Here is a 26,241-nt window from a genome sequence, read left to right on the forward strand (position 1 = left end):
AAAAACCTCCAATTTTTTTAAATTCACCAATTCACTTCTGTAGCAAACTGTTACTGTCTCCTGTGAATAAACGCACAGTTTGTTTTTACTGCCTTCATCAAGGACAGGCTTGAATGGGTCTAATCCTCCATTCTAAATTTGTGATTTACCAGCTGCCTTTTGGAAGCAATCACCAGCCCTAAGTAACAAAGTAACTCTACTCTTGTTATTATTTATTATTGCATTATTCAACTTCCAAACAAAGGATTAACTTTTTTCTGATTACAGCAAGTCATATCAGAGGATTTAGTCAGGTTAATGACTAATTGATTTGTGTTCAGGTAGGTCTCAACTCCACACAGCGATCTTTGTGATCCAACCCTTGTATAGTCCCTTAAGATAAGGTCTGCTGGGTAAGCTATGTAGCTAACCATCAGATTACACCATCTAGGAGAGTAACCCCTCCAGCCGTGCCCTCCTCCCACAAGTCTGCCAAATATAAATTGAACAGAGTTGGGGTGAGGACAGGCAAACTCCCTTCTCCAAACGGAAACCCCTAGACAAATCCCCAACAGTATTTAGTCGAACCTAAGCAGAATTTCCAGAGTACAACAATTGAATCAGCTCTAATGAACTCTGGTTAATCCCAACAGGCTAATTTCTTCCATAATGAGGCTATATTGACATTGCCAAAAGCAGCTGATAAATCGTTTGTAGCAACATATAAAGAATGGACAAAAATACCACCAATGTCGGAGATACAGGCTGACAGAGCAAGACCACGCATTAGAGTTCCCACCCCCTTTCTGAAACCTGTTTGCAGTGGGTTGAACCATTGTGCCTTCTCTGCGCAAGCTGTAAGCTCTTTTAACAACAGTGTTGCAAAGATTTTCAAAGAGCTGTCAATCAATGAAGTAGGGCGATAGCTCAAAGGGTTCCCTCCACAGCCCTTTTTAAACATTGGCACCAGAGTCGCTACTCACCAAGATTCCGGGCAAACGCCAGTGACAGCAATGTGTGAAGACAATCGGTATAAAATATAAGCTTTAAGTTCTAGAATGTTCTTGAAGATACCGTTCCCCACCACATCCGGCTCACAAGCTCACCATTTCTTCAACTTACTAATTGCCAATTCAATATCCAACCTATCCAAATTAAATGCCCAAGGAGTTCGCTTATTTCTTTCCTCTGCCCACGGTACCACAGTGTCTATTTTAGATTTAAGTTTATTGGTGAAAACATCCACCCACATCTCTTCTGCAACACAACATAATCGCATTTTTACTTCACTTTTATTATTTAAGATCCAGCACACTGATCGTGAGTCTTTCCTAATTAGCCTATTAAAGAGCTCCTGATTCTCACCAATGTATTCCTGAACTCTATGATTCTTCACCCAATTTAAATATTTATTTTGACCATCATTTTTAATGTCTCTCTTTCTTCCCAGGACAGATCTGTGCATTTATTCAATCATTTAATGGACTTTCAGAGGTCATGTCTTTGTGTCATCACTTCTTTGTCCCCATAATATCGCCCCTTCTCAATAAAATGTCTCTGGCAACAATCATATTACTCTGCTTGCACTTTACCCAATCTAGCGGGTACAACATCCTTTCATCGACCGCTACTATTTTTTTTGATGTTTTTTTTAATGAAACTTTTTTAACAAAAAAAAAATATTAAAAATATAGGTTGGAGGGGGGTGGGAAAGGGCATATAAAAAGTTGAGGGTGGTCGTGAATAGTAAAACAATGATAGCAGCAGGGCAGCTTGGGCGTGGGAACCAAACCCCCTCAAAATAAAAAATAAAACAGTTTGATGGGTTTTTTTGGTGAAAGATTTTCATAAAAAAACATTAAAAAAATAGCTGTCGATGAAATTACATAGAACCATCTAGCCAAGAGCTGAGCAAATGCAGAGGTTATGCCACCACATGTTCAGCCCATCATTTGCTTTTTCATGGTGATGGCCAAGTGAAAGAATCCTAATTCTACTTTTAGTTACAACCAAATGCTGTAGCCCCAGTGGTTGGCAACATTCACTTCCATGTTTGCCCTTGCTCTTATATAGGGTACATTTTAAGAGTGCATGATCAATCAACCACATTCTTGTTATTTCAAAGTCCCGGTCATCCACCTGCCCTATGATTTAAAAACAAAATATAACTAATAGTGGATGATTTAAGTGCATTACACCAGCTATCAAGCTTTCCATCAATCAAACAAAAGATTAATCTGTAAGAATCCCCATCTTGATAAAAATTGAGACCACACTCTCCCACAAATCCTCTTCACTGTCACTACCCACATGGCCAACTCAATGACAGTTTTGTCTGCCAAAACTTCATCATACTCGCATCCTCACACTCTCTCACATCACATCCAGAATTAAAGTCAACCCCCAAGATTATTGGACTATCAGAATTATTTATTTGCCACTTAATCAGTATGTCCTCAAGATCATTTAAAACATTGTCTATTTCAGTGCAAGAAGGATTAAAATAGATATTAAGTAATAAAGTGCACATAGTGATATTATCACAAAGGTCGACAACTTATGTTGCCAAAATAGTGTCAGAGGGACAGATCATGTTTGTGACAGAGCAGTGTTTTATAATTCTCACTGCAGTTCAAGTTCCACCCATGGGTCTCCCTCACAGACCTTTCTTCACCTTCTTACAAATAACAGAACAGCCATCCATAATGGGAGGGTCTCTCAACCAATTTTCATGCAAAAGGATAAAGTCAAAGTTGTCGAAGACTTTTTTCATTTTTAGTTCAAGAGGGAAGTAAAACTGTGTGAATTCCAGGATTGGTTGGCAGTTTTATTTGCTCTTGAATCCAGGTCTCATGACATTTGTGGTTGGTAGGGCAGAGGAGAGACACCCCCAACTCAATGAGGTTGATTCTCTTGTGACTTGCCTCCATGAGTCATTTTCAAAATGGCACTGAATAGTTATATTCTCATGGGCATTTTCTATAGACTCCTTATATGGTCTCTAAGGATTGGAACATGCAAAATCTTGAAGTATGATATTCTTCTGGTGTTTACTCACCAGTCTTTCAATTAGCTTTGAGTGAAGATGTAATGCACATTTTCCTAGATTGTCATGGTCAAACAAGAGAACAAATTTAATGTCTGCTGTTGAAATAGCACTTTGTTCTTGGATTATGGATAAGTGAGTCAATGTTTTCGCTCTATTTCAGGGCTTGTGCCAGTCCTCTTCAAATACTTATTCAAAGATTAGCGGTTGAGAGGCTCCTGTTGGACTTCTTGGTTGAACTGCACCTTTCTTACATGTCCCCAGATCCTTTCTACCATAGTACCTAAGTGGGCTGTAGTAGTTTTGTTCTTAGTGTTCAATCTGAATGTGCATGTTCGCATTACTCCCATTGCCTGGTTGCATGACCTCTGCCATTCCATGTCCTCTCGTCCAATTACTCTGGCACTCTTCGCCAGCTTGATCCCTCTCAGTTATCACACTTGACTCACAGTTACATTGGCAGGATGTATTCCATACCTTCTCTACTGATGTTTTTCCTTGTTTTCTTAACTTTCATTTTCCAACTGGTTTGGGACCCATCATGGAGTTTTACAGGGGGCAGACTCTTGCTTTCCAAATTCCCTTGCTTCGCCTACTTTAGAATTCACAGTGACCTTTGGACTATCTACTATCATGATGATTCCCTCCTTCCCCTCTTCTCCTTCATTCAGTCTTTCTCTTCTTTTTGTTGCTTTCAAGAGTTTATGCAGGAACATACGTGACCCTCGATTTTTGACCTTTGTGGCCCCTTTGATGTTTTTTTTCTTTTTTTTTCCAAAGTGCCCTTACCTCAGAGTCATCATTGGTACCCTTTATATTCACTGTGCTTGAAAGCCGCTCCTGATATGCCACATTACCCTTTTTCACCAGAATACCTTGAGGCTCATTCACAAACTGAGTTGCCATATTGTCAGGATTTCTTGCAGAGTCGGATGCAACACCATTATATTCCATATAGCTCCTGCCTGAGCATAGCAGATTCTGAATATCATTCAACACAACTGAATTTGCTCTTACCTCATATGCCCTTTATCATATAGTCTGATGAATGATTGAAGCACAAGGTCCAGGGCAGCCAATGTGCCCATACTAGAGTTGGATCGATCCAGGCCCGACAAGTTGTCCCCTTGGAATGGGAGAAATTATCTGTCCCACTTATCTGGTGTCTCTGTTCGTGAGTCCATTGTTGGGCTTATAGTCTTCCCCATTTTGTGTATTAAATAAAGGGGGGGAAATGCCGAGCCTGACTATCAGACTCTTCAAAGCCTGAATTGTATTTTCCAGTCTGATGCACTCATTCATTAGAGTCATTTTTACCTGATGTTCCACCTCTGTCAGGACTGGACAGGAGACATCACAGCCCTTACCAAATTAGCACCAGAAATAGTGCTGCCCGACTGAATTGCTTTACTATGCAGCTTAGTTTGTCTTTGAGGGAAAAACATTTAAATGTTCCCTTGTTTCAAACAATTCGATGGGCCACCCAATTGCCAAAGCGTTCTTTCCATTTTGTCATCTAGGGGGGGTGAGTCCGCACTTTGCAAGTTATATCTTTTGTTTTTGACTTTCATGCTGCTCCCCTTTCACTGTCACAATGCAACTCAAGCTCAAATAATATTGTTATACAGTGCTTTGGATGAATGTATAAGCATGTGATGTAAGATAGAATGTTGTGGTGTGAGTGAAGGAATGCTTATAGTAAAGGTTCTAATCTCAGGCAAATGGAGAGCCCCTGTCTGGGTGATTGGAGCCAGTGGTGTTCCTCCTAAGCTATCTATATGTAGCCTAAGTATCCTTAATAAAGTAACTGCTGAAACCTACCTGTGAGCATAAGGATCATACATTATTACACTGGTGATGAGTTGTTCTTCACGAAGACAAGAAACAGAAATGCATGGCAGAAGAGAGACGCTTAAAAACCAGTCTGAAGCAGGGGGTGCAGAGAAGAAGAGAGAGGAACCACTGCCCGCACAACTAAGTCCCATCACCGGGGGCCGAGAAAAAGGGGATGCCGCCCATCTAGTAACCAAGGAGAAGTAAGAGGGGTAGCTGCAACCCATTTGAAGACCGTGAGCAAGGAAAAAAGGGAGCTGCACTCCAACAAGAGACCCGGGGCCAAGACAGAGGAATAAGGGAAAAAGTCCCAGGAACAAGAAAGAGGAATAAGGGAAGTAGTACCACGGTAAAGAGCCTCCGCCAAGGCCTCAAGAAGCTAAAGGCCCCATGCCAGTATGAGCCCCAGGGATTAGCAGGGGTATGTTTTGTCCATTAGGCCCTGGGCAAAGGTGAATGTGTGCTGTGTGCTGTACCGCCCAGTGAGAAGGGCACAGCCAGAAGACCCAGGGTGGGGAAAAAGTAAAAAGGGCACCTTGCCCCAGAAGAAGACACAGGGGAAAGTAAAGGAAACATTTGTGTGTGCCCCAAGGATTTGGAGAATCACAGTCCAATGCTGATCGGGACGGAGTATTGGGTGCCAGTGTCAGTGTAACGTGATTCAAAGGATAAAGTATACAGGAAAGTGGGCGCGTAACCACTGATTCCGACCTGACACCATGTCGGTTCCAGGAAAGTCATTGGGAGCAGTGCCACATTGTCATGAATGATAATGTAGCCCGTATGGCTGGGGGAGATGGCAATAGTGTGGAACAAGACTTGCATGGTATTCCGCAGCTGGGACGTGGACAGGTGAACGCTGAGATTGAGTCCAATCCTATGAAAGTTAGACTAAAGAACCCTCAGGAGTACGAGTGGTGTGTCGCCCACCGAAGCTAGTGCCAGGTAGAAGTAGAGGTGGAGTAACCAACATGCGTCCAGCTGGGTCACAAATGTTTTTCTCTCCTAGCATTTTGAAAAATAAGTTTTCATGCACCAGAGTGCGAAATAATGTGTCCGCAACCTGACGGGATCACAACTTGTTGTTGGAGATATGTGTACTGTGTCTCGATCCACGGAGAGGAGAGATCTGACAATAGTTGAGGTCTTTTTTTTCCTTTGTACAACTCGTCACTGTAAGGAAGGAGCAGCCTCAGTTAGTGTGGGCTGGAAGGGAAACAGAAGTGCCCAGTGCTAACTACTTCAGAATTATTTCTCTGACTTATGAAGATGCATCATTACTGTTTTATTTGGAAGGAACAGACGGGGCAGCATATTTTATGTGCTGTAGTGAGAGCTTATATTGTGTAAGTACAATAAGCAGTTGTTTAAATGTGGATTGATTGATATTGATATCAGAATTTAATCTATCTAGTGCAATTTTGAGAATTTGAGGTTTATCACGTGGGAGTTGCTATCTGTAACTTAATCGTAACAATGGTGTGCCTCAATGATGAGTGCAGAAGGATAAGCATAGCTGAAGTTTTACATGTTTTTAGTTTAACCAGCTTGAGGGATTTTTATCTCTATGTTGCATGGCAGCACCAAGGACTTTTAGGTTTTATGAAATTGGCAAGGGCAACGGTATTAATTCTCATAAGGGCAAAGGCATGTGCAAGTTGATTTGATTCATGTACTAGACATAACAATTTTGAGGAATTGCAGCTTTAGAGTTGTCATTGAACTATGTACTCTAAGAAATATAGTTTACAATTTTAAATGGCATGGTGTGGAGAGGTGATCATTTAACATGGATGGTGTATTGTTAAATGTTGAGTATTTCCATTTCTAGCACTGTCGTGATGAATGTGGAAGAGATTTTTTGTAGATAGGGAGCGGGCGTATGCCTTCGGTGCAAAGTGAGTGGGTGTGAATTGTTGGATTAACCAAAGTAGATAGGGAAGATGTATGCCTTCCGCCTTGTTGAGAGTGGTTGTGAGTGTTGTGCCAACCAAAGTAGATAGGGGGATGTATGCCTCCTGTATTATGAGAGTGGTTGTGCCATGTGTTTGTGCCAACCAAAGTGGATAGGGGGGATGCATGCCCTCCACCTGGTGAGAATGGTTGTGTCATACGTGTGTGCCAACCAGAATAGATAGGGGGGGATGTATGCTCTCCACCTTGTGATAGTGGTTGTGATATGTGTTTGTGCCAACCAGGCTAGATAGGGGTCTGTATTTGCATTCCGCAAAAAGAGTGTGGTTGTGGTGTGGTGTATCCCAGCCACAGTAGAAAGGGGGTTAATCCTCCACCATGTGAGAGTGGCTGTTATGTGATATCAGCCCGAGTGAAAAGGGGGTGCGCCTTCTGTATTTTAGATTCAGAGTTGAGCCTCTCGTAAAATAAGGCGCACTGTGTAATTGTGTGTGTGTTGATGAGATGTGATATCTCGTGAGTCTGAGTGTGTGTTGAGTGTATGCGGTGTGTGAAGAAAGGAGATGTGTTGTGATGTGCTTTGTTTAGATGTGATGAGATCTGGAAGGAAGGGAGATGTGTTATATAGTGCTTCAGATGTATATAGATGCCTGTGATGTAAAATAGAATGTTGTGGTGGGAGTGAAGGAATGCTTGTAGTAAAGGTTCTAATCTCAGGCAGTTGGAGAGCCGCTGGCAGGGTGATGGGAGCTAGTGGTGTTCCTACTGAGCTATCTAAATGTAGCCTAAGTATCCTTAATAAAGTAACTCCTGGAACCTACATGTCAGCCTAAGGATCATACATTATTACATATATGAGCACAAAATTAAATGGAATGCCTTATGCCATTCCTTGACTGGGAGATTTAAACCTTCAAAGCTCTGCCGATATTCAGCAGCATGTGGCTCAAAGAGAATCCCCCACAGTCACCACTTACTCTGAGCCACACGCTCTGTAGTGTCGTCCGTGTCCCAGAAAAGTACTACCAAAATTACACAAATGTTTCTACTGGCACTGGTCTGAACCAACTACAGTCAGTCTAAGTGACAGACAGACCTGCATCTTGTATGATTTGTGGCAACACGAAGGCACTCACTCATTTTACTGCAGGGTGCGGTTGTGCTCACTGCAGATTGGGGGCCTGTTGTAAAGTCAATAATAACTTTGGGCAAACATAAGGGGCAATGAGAGAAACAAAGGAGAACATAGGACATTGCCTGGCCACTACATGGAGAACCAGATAATTCATACAACTCGAGCAGCGCCACTGCTGTATAGCTCAAGGCTGCTCAAGGCTATGGGCCCAGGCTCCCCTTCACCCAGGCTCTCCCCTGAGCAATCTGGTAGCTAGTGTATTATAGACAATGCTCTGCGAACCAGCACCTTTCCTCTTTCCTCTACTTCTGCTTGCCTCTGCTCTCTGCTTCTCTGCTCCACTTTCTTTTGTTAGAGGATAATACCTAGCAACATCAAACTCTGTCACGCTGCACCACAGAGTAGCCGCTTGTGACAGACTGTACAGCGTACATCCCTGTGTTTGAGCAACAGTGGTACAGTGAAAGTAGGGGACAGTGAAGGATGCAAACGCACCATTGATATGCCAGCCATGAAGGTAGGCACATCCACGTTAATGGACCACTATTGGGCCTATGGACACAGGCCCATGTACAGCTCCCGCCAAACTTGGGTGAACATGCTCACTAGAAGTGTTACATGCATTGGAACTGGTGGTGCCCCAAAGTGATGCTGTAAAGGTATGCTAGAGGAACGGGATACGCGCTACACAGTCACCGCTTAGCAGAGTACCCAGGGCCCAATGAACCCTCCTCCGGCAATGATGGAGGACTCAGCCAAGAGCAAGTTAGAACTGTCCTTTATTTTCCAAACAGACAGGTGTCATACAGGAAAAACAAAATTCTCCAGCAATCACAGCTCCTTAGCCTGTGTCACAAGTTTTCATTACACAATGGCATCACAAAAGATAACCTCTGCCCACAAATCTAAGAGCCCATTTTATTGGGTGGCTCTGGTGGTATTACCTATGGAAGCTACCTATATGAGTGGCCCAACTGGTCCTTCCATGTCAGGAGGTCTTGCCTGAGCCTTCCCCAAAAATGATCTATTACATTGTTGCAGGGTTGCATGACTACCATTGGCTCTTGCCCATTACACACCACTCGAGGATTTGGGCTCCCTGATTTGCTGGAGCGGGTCCCCCCAGGCTTGAGACCCTGCTCTGTTCCCAGCGCTCAGTGTACCTTCTCAAGGTAATTAGAAAGACTGTGTGTCCCAATTGTTGCCACTTGTATAGCTACCTAGCCTGAAGAGAGTGCCTGCAGGTTGCAATGTTCATTGAGCAACACATGTACAAAGTCCATCTGTCTTCGCTGGGAACCACTTCTCTTCCCATGATGGGTAAAGGGCTATTGTTCAGCTTGGTGGAGTCACGTGGGTGTTGACCCCAAAACTAAGATTCTCAGGCTGCAATTAGTGAGGATTTATTCTATTATTTTGCAGGTGGCTCCCTGCCCTGTGAGCCAGGAATGTTTCACCTGCCCTTGTCCTCGGCTGCAAGCGCTGACTCTTTGCTCATGCTGCAGAAGCTGCATCTCTTTGCTCCCTATTATGAAGCCTGTGGCTTCATGTGAATTTATGACAGTCATTCTATGGTTTCCCTACATATACAGATCGTGTTATTCTCCTTAGGGGTTAGTAGCATTTGGCTCTTCCTGGTTCCATATGGTTAGTTGCAATAAGCGGTTGCAAGCTTGCTCTGTGTGATTCTTGCTCTCTTGTGTTTCTGAGTTTGGCTAATGAAAGAGAAAAAGTCTTCTGACAGTATGTACATGGATCTGTCCTCTGTCTACAGAACTGTGTATGCATGTTCTTCGTGTATGCATGTGCATGTCTGTGTAACTTCGGGCAGGAATGCTAGTTTGCTTCGGGACTAACGTTACAATGTCATTGTGTCACTAATGACGTCAGCACGGCAGGATATTCATCAATAGTGAACCTGGTCTAGCGATGTGGCATCAGTATCCACGGAAACATCAGCTGGATAGGGTTTTAATGGTTGTCTAAGAGAATATCTGCTCACATACATAGGATGTACTGGTCCTCCTGAGTGATGGCCAAACATCGACTGGCATTACTTGTTTCTCAGTATTCGGGCTGTCATGCATATAGGGGACACAAGGGCCATTCCAGGCATCCTCTCTTCAATGTGGTGCAACTAGGAGGGTTTCCAAAGTACAAAGTGACCAGAAGGAAAAAAAGCTTCAAAACACTACAAGGCACAAAAAGAAACAATTATTTCTCGAAGAAATCTAATGACACACTAAATGCTATCCCACCTGAACACAGGCTGTTCAGCAAGGCATCTATGTTATTCTCATCCCTTCTTGCCCCTGACTTGTAAATGGCAGGAAATGCCAAGTGGCTGCACATAAGTAGATTTGAGTTACTGCAGGCTATAAATGCCACTGAGAAAGGACTCAATGCGATTAAGGAGGTGCTGAGAGCTGTCCGATTGATGACTCTCCACAACTGGTTTGTCCTTGACGTCCTTACTGCCATGGAAGGAGGAGTATGCAGACAAATGGGATAAATCTTCTGTATATTAACACCAACACATAATGAGCAGAATGGTATCTTGATGGAAGCAATAACTTCCCTGCAAAACCTACACACAAAGATGGTCAAGGAAAGTAGTGCAGTTGAAGATGAGGATTGGTTTGAGGAACTGTTCTCATGGGTGCATGCCTGGTTAGGTAACACATTTAAAATATGTGTAGCAGTACTGGTATTGGAATTAACAGGTCTCTGTGTCTTGCACATAATATAAGCACTGTGTAGAAAACTGTGAAAAAGGTTGTAGAGAAGCACATGATGACAGTAATATTGGGCAAAGATAACGTGGCACATGTCCACACTCAAACAGATGAAACACCTCAGATTCACGTCATCAAAAGACCTATTGGACCCCCCGATATCAGGTTCATACCCCCTTTTAACCCTGATAATTACACAGAAAACCGGGTTGATTGTGAAGAAGATGGGGACTGTTGCTTTATGACGTGTCGGTCAGCGGAGTATGTAGAACAAGGAGGTAGCTTCAGGGGGTGGGTAAAGTGTGGATACCTAAATATGGATACGGTAGGAGGAAGCAGAATGGAGGTTTGGTCAATTAATTGACCAGGGAGGGGAGTGTGATAGATTAGATGAGAGTAGCACAGGGTCTGACCAAGCCCCCACTGGTTCCCGAGCATGGACTAAAGTACAAGCTGAGAAAAGTTATGTAAACAATCAGTAAAACACGAATGGTCACGCAGCCGCCATGAAGAGCAGAATAGGTTGTGCGACCAAAGTATGGCAAGAAGTAGTGTGAATTCACAAAAGCAGGCAAGGGTTGCAGAATTCCCAGACAGGGTTACACAAGTAGTATAGACATTGCCACGTAGGGAGAGGTAGCAGCATACGCAGGCAGGAAGTAATGCATGGCAGCATGCAAGACATACATTTCTGTTGGTAGCAGCGAGAGAACAGACACATCTTTGAATTCCAGTTGCAAGTAGCTGCCGTGACAAATTATCCCATAATGAATAAACATATAGTGCCCAAAGTGGCCATTGAAGAAAGGCACACACACGTTAGGAGAGTAGACAATCCAATAAATGAGTGAAAATTGGTCCCTTGACATGTGGTTGGAACAGTACCCCTTTATTCCATGCTCACTTAGATAGCATGTCTGCTAGGCTGATTGCGTATCTAGAGAGGGGGACGAGATGTCAAGGCCACAAACATGTCTGGAAGAGAGAACTTCGGCATGGGAATGAGATTGGAGAACTTTCAAGGCTGGCTCACAGCTGTTCACTCATCTCTCCTTCTCCACCACATACCTTGGCGCTGCACTGTATAAAATAGCCCAAGGCTGGATGGTCAAATAATTAAACAATCAGTGCGTTCTTCACCTTATCGACTTGTGTAGTAAAATGCCAACCATTAGCCATTCCCGACAAATACTCTATCCTTAGAGCCGACAGACCGGAGGAGGACTAGCCTTTATTTTTAAATCCTCACTAGACATTAGAACAATCACCTCCCCTACACTAAAATCGTGTGAGCACCTCACAATCAAGCTAAAAACTTCTCCCAAAAGTACGATTACCATTCACCTTTTTTATTTTTTTAAAATTATTTTCAACAATACAACAACAGGGACCATAGCGTGGTCACTTAACAATCCGATAACACCCTCCCCTCCCTCCCTCCCTCCCTCCCAACTATCAAGACCATAACGTTCTGCACCACAAGTTAGGTGCACTGTGATTATTGTGAGTTATTTGTGTCATCACTTGAGAAGCCTTCCGCCTTTGGGCTGAACAGCGTCACTGTTAGTGCCACCCATTGTAGTAGGCCATCAGAACTGTCCAGTCTTTGTTGTCTTTGGGCAGTCTCCCAGGCACCCGTTTCAGCTGTCAACCATTTGCGAAGGTCTTCCCACCACATTGATAAGCACAGGGCCTGGGGGCGCTTCCAGCACATGGCGATGAGTCTTTTTGCAAGTATGTACATTAGGTCTTTAAGTCTATTTAGTGGCTTATTCTTTTTGTTCCTAGGATATCTTCCCAGGATACATGTTTTTGGCGTGTGCACCTCCTGGGTGATGTCAGCCTCAGCCACCTTGGCTTTGATTTGTGCCCAGAAGGTCTGTATTGCACGGCATCCCCAGAATATATGAGTCATCCCTGCCTGGTGTTCATTGCATTTGGGGCATCCCGTGGCATCGGCCCCACTGAATCTAGAGATGATGTCTGGGGTGAGGTATGCTCTATTCATAATGTAGAATTGTATATGATTACCATTCACCTTATATACAGACCCCCAGGCCCGCCAGGTCCCTTTGAAGAAGATATAACTTTCCCTATAGCTGAGAACGCAAAGCCTTCCGCTCAAACTATCATCCTTGGAGATTTTAATCTTGGATACGATAATCCTAAGGACTCCCTGCATCCTCTCTAGTCTATGCCCTAGCAGAGCATGACTTCACACAATTCAGCTCCCAACCTACTCATCAGAAGAGAACTATCGACTGGGTAGCGGCCCACAATTGTAACATTACCTGCAATACCCCTCAAGCTCTCACATGGACTGACCACTACCTTGTGCCCTTTGAGATTAATACTCCCATCCAACCTCTAATAAAATGCCCCACGGCACCTGCATGCCTGACCAGGAGCAAGCGTAACATCACCGCTGAGGCACTAGTACCTCTGGTCCTGCCCACCCTCAACGCACTCCCTTCTACTGCCAATATTAATCTACTTGTCAATAGCTACAACGATACTATGGCCAGTGCCATTGATACCATTGCCCCATTAAAACTTTGCAAAGAAAAACCCAGAGCTCATTTGAACTCCTGGTACACCCCGAACTTAAAACACTAAGAAAAAAGAAAGCTATGCTTGAAACACTATGGAAAACCACACCATCTGATGAAAATAAAACAAATCTAATGAATATCTCCTCATTCTACAAAAGAGAGATTATTCGAACTAAGAAAGAAACTTACAAATTAAAACCCAAATAGAAGATAAACACAACCAATTTACCAATAGCATACCCACTAAACCCAGCACACTAGCCTCTACCGACTCTAACCCAGGCTTCACATTCAAAAAGGTAACAACTCTGGAAGTAGAAAAAATGATAGCATCATTAAAACCTTCCAACTGCAAAGGGGACAGCTGTCCTGCCCAGATCAGAAAAGACGTAGCCAGAGAACTATCCCCTTTTATCACAAAACTTATAAACGTATCTTTCGCCACCAACCTTGTCCCTAGCAACTTGAAACAATCCTGGGTCCTCCCCCTTCTAAAAAAACAAACCCTAGACCCTGCTATACCTACCAACTACAGACCCATCACTACGATCCTGTTCCCGTTGAAAATTCTAAAAAGAGTTGCCTACCTGCAAATTCAGGAGTATCTTGAGACAAACCAATTATTAGGAATTCGTCAATCTGGCTTTAGACCTCAACATGGAACAGAAACTACCCTTGTTGACCTCAAAAGCCAAATCGATGAAGTCAAAGATAAAGGTAACACCGCCATCCTACTCCTTCTAGACATTTCAGCAGTGTTTGACTTGGTTGACTATAAAATCCTTTGTAACCACCTCTCTTCTGCAGCTCACTTCTCCTCCTCTGCTGTCACGTGGATACAATCCTTCCTGGCGAATAGAACTGTGAGGGTCTTTTCCCCAGTAGCCGCGGCAGACCCTATCCCCATTACATGTGGGGTCCCACAAGGCTCCTGCGTTTCACCAACTTTGTACAACATATTTACAAAGCCACTCTTCGACAAACTGGACCATCTGGGTGTCACCTACACCAATTATGCAGATGACACCCAGATACTCCTCACCCTCTCGGGTAACTACAACGATGACCTTACCCAGATCATTGATATTTTCCCCATCATCCAGGCATGGATGGCTCCCCATGGCTTATGCCTTAACGATGAAAAGACAGAGCTTCTCCTTGCCGGCACACCTAACAATCATCTGAAACTTAGCCCCAACTACAATAGCTTTATCATCGATGGTAATATCATTCCTATTGTCAAAAATATGAAAACGCTTGGTTTCTACCTTGATGCCAACACCAACCTCTCCAAACAAGTGAACATGACTGCCTCTGCCAAGGCCTACACAGGTAAGCTGATCAGGGCATACAGACCGTTCCTCTCCACAATCAGTTGCCTTACATTGGCCAGGGCTCTTGTACAATCTAAGTTGGACTACTGCAACAGTCTTTACCTAGGCGCTAATAAATCCATTATTAAAAAACTGCAGGTGCTTCAAAATAATGCGCTACGAGTAGCCCTCAACATTTCAAGACACGAGCATATCACCTTTACCAGGCTATCATGTAAATGGCTTACTATCCAACAAAAAATTGACTTCAAGACTATCTGTCTTACATATAAAGCCTTAAACCAACTAGCTCCGCCTTATCTCACTAACAAATTCACTCTGAAATCCACATTGAGAACCACTAGATCCACCAACACACTATGCCTATCAGTACCCAGATTCTCCCTAAAAAGATCTGGAGGCGCCAGCTTCACGGTCCTTGCCTCCTAACTCTGGAATACCCTACCTCTTAACATTAAATCTATCGGTGCGTTTCTTCCCTTTAGAAAACGAGTTATCAGATGGTTATTGGACAAATACTGGCATCACAGACTGTTCTTAAATGACGCCCATCTCTTGCACATTATATATTATAAATTGCTAACTGTATATATCTTGTAAACTATTCGTACTTGCACTTTGTAACTGCCTACAATGTACATGTAACCATATTCATATGCGCCCTTATACCCCTGGGTCCGGAGCGCCATACAAATAAATAAACAAACAAACAAACAAACAAACAAAAAAACAAACAAACAAGTTAGTTTGAAATGTATCATTTTTAGAAGGATGAAATTTGGAGTTCTTAGTTGTGAAAGAACCAATAGTAGAGGATGTATTTATAGATAACCATATGTTCTATATTTCACTAAACAATTGAACAAGTAAATACATGTTTATGTAAAGAAAAAAGGAAAACCTCATTTTCAAGACCTTTCAAAAGAGGTATATTTACATAGAAACGTTCTTACACCCACAAGAGAAGTGGCTGAGGAACTTAATATGTATATAGTTACAATCCAACTTGAAAGGGGAACATCCAAAAGAAATAGAGGCACTATTTTGCTCTAATTTGCATATAACCTAAGATGGTCTTTTACCAGAACATGATTGGCCCAGGCTGTATGTTAGGGAAAGCCCTAGGGGGGAGGGAGTGATTAAAACCAGCATTTCAGATGAAGTTGAGGACCCTACAGTGAACTCCTATGCAGCCTCATGGACTGGTTTAGGTGCAGCAAAGTTATACAAAAACCATGTAGAACATGATATATACTGCCCTCCACATAAAATGCCAGTGTTTCCAAAACCAAAGCCTCAGAGACAATATCCAATCAAAGCACAAGCTATACCACATTTGAAAATAATTATAGAACAGCTATTAGGCCAAGGGATTCTGAGAAAATAGGCACGCCTCTGCAATGCAGCAGTATCTAAACCATATGGTTCATACCGACTGGTAATTGATTTTAGGATTTTAAATGCCAATATAAGCACATACGCTGTACATAGTTCAGGCATTCTTAGCGAAATACAGAGATACAAATGTAATACTGCATTGTATCTGGGGACGTGATTATTTTCACAACCTTTGGATTCAGAGAGATATACATGCATAGCTATAAGATTTAAGCAGAAACAGCTTTGCTTCACAAGATTCTTACAGGGGTACAAAAACAGTCCTAGGCTGTTCTCTAGTAGAATGCAATCCTGTTTGAAGGCATACAGACATGTTGGACATATGTGGATGAGATATACTGCACAGATGATGTCTTAAGTGAACACTTAGAGAAGGCAGACTTCAAGAAATCTAAAAGCGCCCATAGAGAAATCATATTTCTGAGGTTTAACTTATCTGATGAGGGAAAGACTTGCTACACAGTTCCTACAGAAATGCACACACTTGCCAAGCCCACACACTCTCAAGCAGTTACAGGCCATGCTTGGCCTTTTAAGTTTTGGGTGCTCATGCATCGCAGATTATGCAGCATTAGTGAAACCACTATATGACTTATTGAAGCCCAACTTCAGTAAAAAAGAATGGAACTAAGAGCATGCATGCATACTGCCTCATGTGTACTGACAGCTGATTCAAAGTAGTCTACTTCAGGACAGAAACACATAGAATGACTGATAAGTGACAGTATATCCCGGTCCAAACGTGTTGACATATGTAGTATGTAACAATGGGGAGACACAATCCGTAGCATACTATTCACATTTCTATACAATTCCAGAGCTGAAATCTGCTCTAGAAGAAAATATTCTGTCCATGGTACAAATGATAGTTGTAATGATGCCCTGGAAAACCCCAGATTATGCAGAAGGTGTGGAGCCAGTAAAACATATACTCAATGACAGAAATAGTCAAAGTGAAAGGCCAAACCTGTTTTATTAATAATCCAACATAAAGCAGGGACAGCATACAAGCAGTAGAGTCACAGCTCTCAAAGGTTCTCATGCAGAACAACAGATTATAAACCAAAAACAAGTCACGATGATGACATAATCCTAAAAACCATACAGGACGAGGGGATTGGTTAGGGAAATTGACTATCCATATATTATTTACGGGTTAGTCTTCTAATTGGATATTACTTATCTGATGACTTCACCTGATTCCACCTCTACATTAATAATGGTGAATACATGTTATCTGTAAAAGACATTTTTGGCAGGCACAACAAATACTGGGTGGATAAACCTTGAGGGTTCTGATTGTTTGACATTCCACTGGCCAACCTTGGGCAACTGACAAGTCATCAACAGATGATCCAGAATGGCAGTAGGGGGAGAGAGGTTCACAAACTGCTTTCCTTTCAATTACAAAATAGACTATCCCTTATTCCTAGGCCATAATCCAGAGCAACTTCTTTGTAGTTAACATTGTAAAGCACATCATGTCTGGGAACATGCTTGAAGAGTAAGGCAGGTGTCCTATTTGTGACTGGGGTCAATGAATAGACATTGGGCCTCATCACAAAGTTGGCAGTAACCCAGCAGTGCTACCGGCGAGTTTGCGCTGACCATAACACTGTTCCCGCCACCGGATATCCTGGTGCTACTGGGACATTCCAAGTCGTAGCGGCCCGGGATATCAGGCGGCGGGAACTGTAAGTCCCCATTCCCATGGAGTCCTGGAGGACTCCATGGGAATGGGGACATGGAAGCACCAGCACCATTACTAACTGGTCACGTGCTTCAATGAGAAGCATGCCTGCAGGGACTGGTACTACCGGCATATTAGACCTGCCATGAATCCCACCCCTGCATACATTCTCGTAGTCTGGTGGTCCAGAAAGGGTACCAGTACATTGCTACCAGCATCCTTATTTCCAGACATCCAGACTTAGAATGAGGCCCAATGTCTTCCAGCAACGGGTCACATGTGATGACACCGCATTTGTAATCATTTCATCCTGTATTTATTGAGAATTTAGTTAAGAAATGTGTGATTATTATTACATTTTTTACCACTAGAGACTTGCTTGGATCATTCCCTATAAAGTTTTGGTCTTTTAATTATCCTGCACCTGACTTTCAAAGGCTGGTTGTTCTTTAATAAATCTTCAAAAAAAGATGGGTTATGCCTTACTATTTATTATCTCATGCTCTCTCCGAGCGATTCAGACCCTCTTTATTTTTTCCCGATAACCTCGGCTTGGGTTGCATAGCTACTGTCTGCCCTGCCAGGTCTGTATTTCAGTGAATTCAGCAGTTTGACTTTTTGCGGAGTCTCGAGGCTGTTCATTCACTTAAATGTGTGCTGTGGCTTCCATTTTGGAAAAGATGGCTGGTCAGTGCTGGTCATTTCTATGTTAGTGAGCTATATACGTGTGTAATTCAGGTGGTATTCAACTTATATATGTTGCTTATGTTAGTATTCTTCATTTCTAGATGTATGCAATCGATACTATTTGTGTATAAATGCATATTTGACCTAGTGTTCATTCTCCAGGGTGAGTGCATATTTGCTTTGTGTCTAATGCATACATATGTGTGGTTTCACTGTGCACTTGCTTATTCTTGCCATCTTTTAAATTATATTAGTTCAATTTCTGCTGTACCTACATGGGATTGTGCTGGTACGGTCACCGTAGAGAGTAGCATTTTTCACCTGTACGATATTGGGGTGCAGAAGGCTAGTAGTATGAATACTACTATAGCAATAGCAATTAGTATCTTAAATGCATTGGCCAGCTAGGTGGGTATCGGCCAGCTAGGTGGGTATCAGGAGAACAGCTGACTGAACCAGTCATCATTTTCAGTTTCATCCACCTCCTGCATTTTTGTCTTCAATATTGTTAAAGTGGCTATAGCCTCTGTGAGGGTTCCATATTTCTGATAGTGGGCAGGTTTGTATGTGTAGCAAGAAGGCCCAATGTTTGTGCACATGCCACCCTCTATGGCAGTTATCAAATCAGGGACATATCTGTTTTGGAGGGCCAAAAGCCTGATGGCCCTTAGCTCCTCCTTTATGGCATTAAAACCTTTCACATTTGCATTAATTGTTTGCAACAACTCCCATCTTGTTATTTGTACCCATTTTGCATTCACAGCTGCCTGCATCCCTGGAACAAGAATGGATGCGAAAATCATTGCTGTATTGATGAATACCTTATGCTCATCTGGTATGTCCTCATAAGCATGTATTGATATTTTTGAGAGGTAATTATCCCTTTTACTGCATTTGAGGGTAATGGACCTTTTATTTCTTAGATGTGCGTTCATCCGGGCAAATCGTCAATTTGCATTTCACTCTGGGGTGGTATCAGACTTGGTGTACTTAATAGTTCTGTGGAAGATAGGCCTCCTCAATTCGGGGGCCAATGCATATATGCTTCTGACCCACAAGCCCCATAGTGATCCATCACTACTGATGTTCCTTTTTTAATGCCTGGTACATAAGAAATGCATTTCCACCCAGTGTTCCATCCAACATTTATTGTACCATTATTTTGGAAGCATAGGGTGGCATTTTTCAGGGGTAATATCAGTACTGGTGTCCTCCCTCATTATGGAAACATGTGAGTAATCATTTGATTTTGGGCTATAGGTCAAAACATACTGCATTTGCGTTCAACACAGCCTCTTCCCTTTTCTCCAAGAGGGCTAGTGTTTTGCACACCACTAATCCTTCAGCCCATCCCTTAGGTGTGATCACACTTACTTTTATTTGTAATTTACCCCTTTCCCAACATCCAGGTATTTCCTTCTCCTTCGTATTGCTGCACTGCAGCATTTTATTTTCTTGTCTTCTGCTCCTTGCTCCAGATGGCATATATTCTATCACCATGTGCTGTGTTTCGGCTTTGTCATAGCCTTCAATTCTTTTTAATTATACTCTTGTGTGGACAGTGCAAGGTGTGTTAGGCAATATGCTGTGTTTGCGGGCACTTCTGCTGCAATAAAATCTCTGGAATCGCTCATGGCATAGGGGATAACAGAGCATACATAACAGTTCTCTTCAGAGGTCTCCCTCCACATTCGGCTCTTATGCTGATACCACAATTTATTAGTGACTTGAGCAAAACTGGTCATTAATGTGTTCATGCGCTCAACGTCATCCATCACACTTCTATTTGATCTTTTCATTTGCGTACTGACTACAGGAAAATCTTGGGTTACTTTTTCATCTGTCATGGTAATAGGGGTAATATTGCTGTATATTGGTCTGGCTACATTGTAATGGACCAACTCTCATAGTGCCATAGGGATAATAAAATGGAGTCTTCAAATGTAAAAAATGATCCTATAAGGATCATTACTAATGTGTCACCATTTGCAAATAGCTAGGAATACTATTTCTTCTTCGCACCAAACAGGAATATCTAACAAAATAAATAAAGTTCAATACCCCCCTCCAAGTATGTTTATGTTTTTTGAATAGGTCAGTGTTCATGGAAAAAATGCATTAATTTGCCAGGAAAAATGCTTTAAAAAATAAAGTATGTTTTTAAATTCACCAACCTAACTGCAAGGCTTATATTTCTCACTCATAGAACAGTATAGTGTTACTAAATAAGATAAAGCCATAAAACATTTAATTGTTAGAAGAAGCACTGATTATATATATAGTAGTGGCCATGTAGTTATGGTTAAGTTGCTGTTTCCATAGGAAGAACACTTTTTGGTCGGCTTATAACTTCGCTCTCCCTGGACAGATCCTCACCAAACTTTGCAAAAAAGGTATATGGGTCACTCTGAATTTTATTGCAAAGATTGGTGAGGATTCGTCCAGGGGGGGCAAAGTTATAGGGGGGGTCCCAAAACTTTTTTTTTTCCCCATAGACTAAATGGCCACAGGCCAAACCGCTGGACGGATTTATACGGCAGGAGCGGGGGCTTGGTCCCTAAAGCGTGCTTTTGCAAATTTGGTGTAAATCCGTCCAGTAGTTTTTCATAAAATGACCAAAACGTAAGGCAAAAAAATTAGTGATATCTGTGTTCGCTTCGCGGACGGACTTCCCTGTTCGCTCAGCGGACAGCACCCCGATTGGCCCATGGCCTTGCATCATGTCCGCGGACATGCGACGTGTTCACTGATTGGACGGCGAGGGGCGTGGAGCGCCTCAGATTTTCTGTGGCACCCGCCATCTTGTATTCGCCGTCGACTGCGTACAGCGCGGTGAAACGTGGATAAAAAATTGTATTTAGTGCCGTGTGTTGGTGTGTAAGAGTGTTTGGGGAGGGTGGGGGAGTATGAGATAGGTTCAATGTTTTGTTTTTTTTTGTGCTAGAGTTTTTGTTGCATTCGATTTGTCCGCGGAGAACACTGCTGTTCTGACATTTTGTAAATAAACTAAATGGTGGGGTGTTTAGAGGACGGAGTATGTGTCATTTTTGTTCGCAAGGAAGGTAAAAATGAGCTATGAACACCCGCGGTGTACTTAATTGTTCGTAAATACACAACCTGGGGGTGTCCTCAGGACGCTGTCCGTATTGTAATCTGTCTAGTTGAATGTGTTCTAAGTACACTCGCGGTATCCCGAAATGGTTGCAATTACACACAATGGGGGTGTTCTGAGAACGTTGTTTGTATAGTTCGTTGTCAGGGTGAAAGTGTTTTAAGACCACTCCTTTTGTCCGCTAATAGTACGATTTCCTATGGGCGTCAACTGACTTTTTGTCCACTAAAGAAACGATAAATCCGGCTGGTGTGCGCCGACATTATGTGATAATCCTATGACTGGCGCTTTTGACCTGGCTGACTTGCTTTTGCGACACTAAATCATATCTCCCTCCCCTAAGCCTGATATTATTAAAGCATTCATATTCCCCGCCTCTCTCTGTGACGTTACAGGGTGCGTCATCAAATGCGCCCAGTCCTCTGCAGTCCTAAGTGAGTTTACACAGAACCCGGAAGACAACACATATTATGTCACAACACAGCGCGCCACAATTCAGAATATGAAACAATGATTTAAAAGCAAACAGCAAGACTGTAAATTGTGTAAAGTACATTTATTTGACATCAAATTCTTAGAGAATATTCAGAAATTTGCATTTGTCTTTGTTGTCGATTCGCAAAAGTTCATGTTGAGGCACGCGATGTTCCTTTGCGGTACAGGGGGTGTTAGATCAGCTTACAACTCACAGGGTAATTCATAGAATTTCGCAGAAAAGTGTCGCAAGCGGCTGGCGCAGAGTGTCCGCGTGCGATTCTCTGCGCTAGGCACGTGCGCTAAAACCGATTTCCGCGCACAGCGTATTCATGGATTTTAGGCTCCCAAACCAGCCGTGGCGCAGAGTATCGCAGCGACCCTGCAGCAGCGCCAGTAACGCCCCCAAGAATGCCCTCGCGCAAGGAAAAGCCATCAAAATCGCAAAATCATCGCAAAGGGCTGGGCTAACCCTGGACCAGTTTACAGGGCTGCCAAACAAGGAACGCTAAGCGGGTAACGTGCATATCAGGGGTACGCGTGAAGTAATACACGCGATTAGCCAGGGTACGTGTATTACAGGGGTACGCGGGAAGTTTAACACGCGATTGGCCAGGGTACGTGTATTACAGGGGTACGCGTGAAGTTTCACACGCGATTAGCCAGGGCACGTGTATCACAGGGGTACGCGGGAATTATCACACGCGATTTGGCTGGGTACGTGTATTACAGGGGTACACGGGAAGTTGTACACGCGATTCGGCTGGGTACGTGTATTACAGGGGTGCGCGGGAATTCTCACATGCGATTTGGCCAGGTACGTGTATTACAGGGGTGCGCGGGAATTATCACACGCGATTTGGCTTGTTACGTGTATTACAGGGGTGCGTGGGAAGTTACACACGCGATTAGGCTGGGTGGGTCCTCAGAGGTGTTCCCTGTACACCCTCCACGGCACCTGCAGGCAGCCCACAAAACAGGGGACTATCCTGCACACCTGCTCATGTCCCCCTGCACCCCCACCCCCAGCAGTGCAGGGGCAGCCTCCACCAGGCCCCCACTCATGTCTACCACCACCCCCACCCCCCAGCCACCAGGGGCACCCTCCACCAGGCCCCCACCCATGTATCCCACCACCCCCACCCCCCAGCCACCAGGGGCACCCTCCACATGGCCCCCACCCATGTCTCCCACCACCCCCACCCCCCAGCAGTGCAGGGGCAGCCTCCACCAGGCCCCCACTCATGTCTCCCACCACCCCCACCCCCCAGCCACCAGGGGCACCCTCCACCAGGCCCCCACTCATGTCTCCCACCACCCCCACCCCCCAGCAGTGCAGGGTCAGCCTCCACCAGGCCCCCACTCATGTCTCCCACCACCCCCACCCCCCAGCCACCAGGGGCACCCTCCACCAGGCCCCCACTCATGTCTCCCACCACCCCCACCCCCCAGCCACCAGGGGCACCCTCCACCAGGCCCCCACTCATGTCTCCCACCACCCCCAACTCCCAGCCACCAGGGGCACCCTCCACCAGGCCCCCACTCATGTCTCCCACCACCCCCACCCCCCAGCCACCAGGGGCACCCTCCACCAGGCCCCCACTCATGTCTCCCACCACCCCCACCCCCCAGCCACCAGGGGCACCCTCCACCAGGCCCCCACTCATGTTCCCACCACCCCCACCCCCCAGCAGTGCAGGGGCAGCCTCAACCAGGCCCCCACTCATGTCTACCACCACCCCCACCCCCCAGCCACCAGGGGCACCCTCCACCAGGCCCCCACTCATGTCTCCCACCACCCCCACCCCCCAGCAGTGCAGGGGCAGCCCCCACCAGCCCCCCACTCATGTCCCCTATCACCCCCACCCCCCCGCCACCAGGGGCACCCTCCACCAGGCCCCCACTCATGTCTCCCACAAACCCCCACCCCCCAGCAGTGCAGGGTCAGCCTCCACCAGGCCCCCACTCATGTCCCCTATCACCCCCACCCCCCCCGCCACCAGGGGCACCCTCCACCAGGCCCCCACTCATGTCTCCCACCACCCCACCCCCCAGCAGTGCAGGGGCAGCCTCCACCAGGCCCCCACTCATGTCTACCACCACCCCACCCCCCAGCCACCAGGGGCACCCTCCACCAGGCCCCCACCCATGTCCCCCACCACCCCCACCCCCCAGCCACCAGGGGCACCCTCCACCAGGCCCCCACCCATGTCTCCCACCACCCCCACCCCCGAGCAGTGCAGGGGCAGCCTCCACCAGGCCCCCACTCATGTCTACCACCACCCCCACCCCCGAGCCACCAGGGGCACCCTCCACCAGGCCCCCACTCATGTCTCCCACCACCCCCACCCCCCAGCAGTGCAGGGGCAGCCCCCACCAGGCCCCCACTCATGTCCCCTATCACCCCCACCCCCCGCCACCAGGGGCACCCTCCACCAGGCCCCCACTCATGTCTCCCACCACCCCCACCCCCCAGCAGTGCAGGGTCAGCCTCCACCAGGCCCCCACTCATGTCTACCACCACCCCTACCCCCCAGCCACCAGGGGCACCCTCCACCAGGCCCCCACCCATGTCTCCCACCACCCCCACCCCCCAGCAGTGCAGGGTCAGCCTCCAGCAGGCCCCCACTCATGTCTCCCACCACCCCCACCCCCCAGCAGTGCAGGGGCAGCCCCCACCAGGCCCCCACTCATGTCCCCTATCACCCCCACCCCCCCGCCACCAGGGGCACCCTCCACCAGGCCCCCACTCATGTCTCCCACCACCCCCACCCCCCAGCAGTGCAGGGGCAGCCTCCACCAGGCCCCCACTCATGTCTACCACCACCCCACCCCCCAGCCACCAGGGGCACCCTCCACCAGGCCCCCACCCATGTCCCCCACCACCCCCACCCCCCAGCCACCAGGGGCACCCTCCACCAGGCCCCCACCCATGTCTCCCACCACCCCCACCCCCGAGCAGTGCAGGGGCAGCCTCCACCAGGCCCCCACTCATGTCTACCACCACCCCCACCCCCGAGCCACCAGGGGCACCCTCCACCAGGCCCCCACTCATGTCTCCCACCACCCCCACCCCCCAGCAGTGCAGGGGCAGCCCCCACCAGGCCCCCACTCATGTCCCCTATCACCCCCACCCCCCGCCACCAGGGGCACCCTCCACCAGGCCCCCACTCATGTCTCCCACCACCCCCACCCCCCAGCAGTGCAGGGTCAGCCTCCACCAGGCCCCCACTCATGTCTACCACCACCCCTACCCCCCAGCCACCAGGGGCACCCTCCACCAGGCCCCCACCCATGTCTCCCACCACCCCCACCCCCCAGCAGTGCAGGGTCAGCCTCCAGCAGGCCCCCACTCATGTCTCCCACCACCCCCACCCCCCAGCAGTGCAGGGGCAGCCTCCACCAGGCCCCCACTCATGTCTACCACCACCCCCACCCCCCAGCCACCAGGGGACCCTCCACCAGGCCCCCACTCATGTCTCCCACCACCCCCACCCCCCAGCAGTGCAGGGGCAGCCTCCACCAGGCCCCCACTCATGTCTACCACCAACCCCACCCCCCAGCCACCAGGGGCACTCTCCACCAGGCCCCCACCCATGTATCCCACCACCCCCACCCCCCAGCCACCAGGGGCACCCTCCACCAGGCCCCCACCCATGTCTCCCACCACCCCCACCCCCCAGCAGTGCAGGGGCAGCCTCCACAAGGCCCCCACTCATGTCTACCACCACCCCCACCCCCCAGCCACCAGGGGCACCCTCCACCAGGCCCCCACTCATGTCTCCCACCACCCCCACCCCCCAGCAGTGCAGGGGCAGCCCCCACCAGGCCCCCACTCATGTCTCCCACCACCCCCACCCCCCAGCCACCAGGGGCACACTCCACCAGGCCCCCACTCATGTCTCCCACCACCCCCACCCCCCAGCCACCAGGGGCACCCTCCACCAGGCCCCCACCCATGTCTCCCACCACCCCCACCCCCCAGCAGTGCAGGGGCGGCCTCCACCAGGCCCCCACTCATGTCTACCACCACCCCCACCCCCCAGCCACCAGGGGCACCCTCCACCAGGCCCCCACTCATGTCTCCCACGACCCCCACCCCCCAGCAGTGCAGGGGCAGCCCCCACCAGGCCCCCACTCATGTCCCCTATCACCCCCACCCCCCCGCCACCAGGGGCACCCTCCACCAGGCCCCCACTCATGTCTCCCACCACCCCCACCCCCCAGCAGTGCAGGGTCAGCCTCCACCAGGCCCCCACTCATGTCCCCTATCACCCCCACCCCCCCGCCACCAGGGGCACCCTCCACCAGGCCCCCACTCATGTCTCCCACCACCCCCACCCCCCAGCAGT

The sequence above is a fragment of the Ambystoma mexicanum genome, chromosome 5q (genome assembly GCF_040938575.1).
Source record: "Ambystoma mexicanum isolate Mex_15411 chromosome 5q, UKY_AmexF1_1, whole genome shotgun sequence".
Lineage (NCBI taxonomy): Eukaryota > Metazoa > Chordata > Amphibia > Caudata > Ambystomatidae > Ambystoma > Ambystoma mexicanum.